The sequence below is a fragment of the Galeopterus variegatus genome, unplaced genomic scaffold (assembly GCF_000696425.1).
Source record: "Galeopterus variegatus unplaced genomic scaffold, G_variegatus-3.0.2 Scaffold8550, whole genome shotgun sequence".
NCBI lineage: Eukaryota > Metazoa > Chordata > Mammalia > Dermoptera > Cynocephalidae > Galeopterus > Galeopterus variegatus.
The window spans coordinates 73,150-73,849 of NW_007734661.1; the positions used below are offsets into that span (position 1 = coordinate 73,150).

The following is a 700-nucleotide window of genomic DNA, read 5'->3' on the forward strand; positions in this document are numbered from 1 at the left end:
CACACACACACACACACACACACACACACACACACACACACACACACACACACACCTCCCATATCTCTAAAGTCTGATTTTTGTTTCCTTATCTTCACCCAGGAGACAGTATCAATAGATCAGGCACTTGCAGTTCTGANTACTGAACATTTCTAGAGCAGTTGGTTTACAGCTGCTGAGCTGGACACGCTGAAATGTCCCCGTTGCCCTTGTGTTACTTCTAGAACCCCACTTATCTCCCCACAATTCGTAACTAAAGGGTTAGTATCTGGCAGCAACTCTAAACACTTCCAATATCACTCCTGGCTGGGCGTTTTCAAGCAAGAGTGGACCTCTGTAGGTGAATATATAATACACAGTCAGCATGGAACATGGAAATCCCATTACCTGGCCCCACATGCTCAGTAAATTATTGCCCAGATATTCCAATATTCCAATTATCTTGAATATTGAAGGTGCTGCTGCATATTTCCAACTGCCCCAGGTCAACTTCCCATTGTTGTTGACCCCCAAAGCTGCTGATGAAGGGCACTGATGTCCTCTGGGGTCAGGGTCAGCTGGCAGGGTCCTCTACCAAAGGCCCTTGATGGCACCATCTCTGCACAGCTTTGCCCCAGTGCCTGGTAGCTCACGGTGCCTCGGGAAATAGGATACCTGGAAGCAGCCCAGGTAGGACTGGCTGTGCAACCGATTCCCTTCA

At 48.4% G+C, this 700-nt stretch overlaps 1 protein-coding gene across 1 annotated transcript in view; it reads right to left on the reverse strand.

Moving 5' to 3' along the window:
- The window catches only part of LOC103608551 (H(+)/Cl(-) exchange transporter 4), a 36,380-nt gene that overhangs the window by 22,078 nt on the left and 13,602 nt on the right, over positions 1 to 700 (reverse strand). The window lies entirely within an intron of this gene.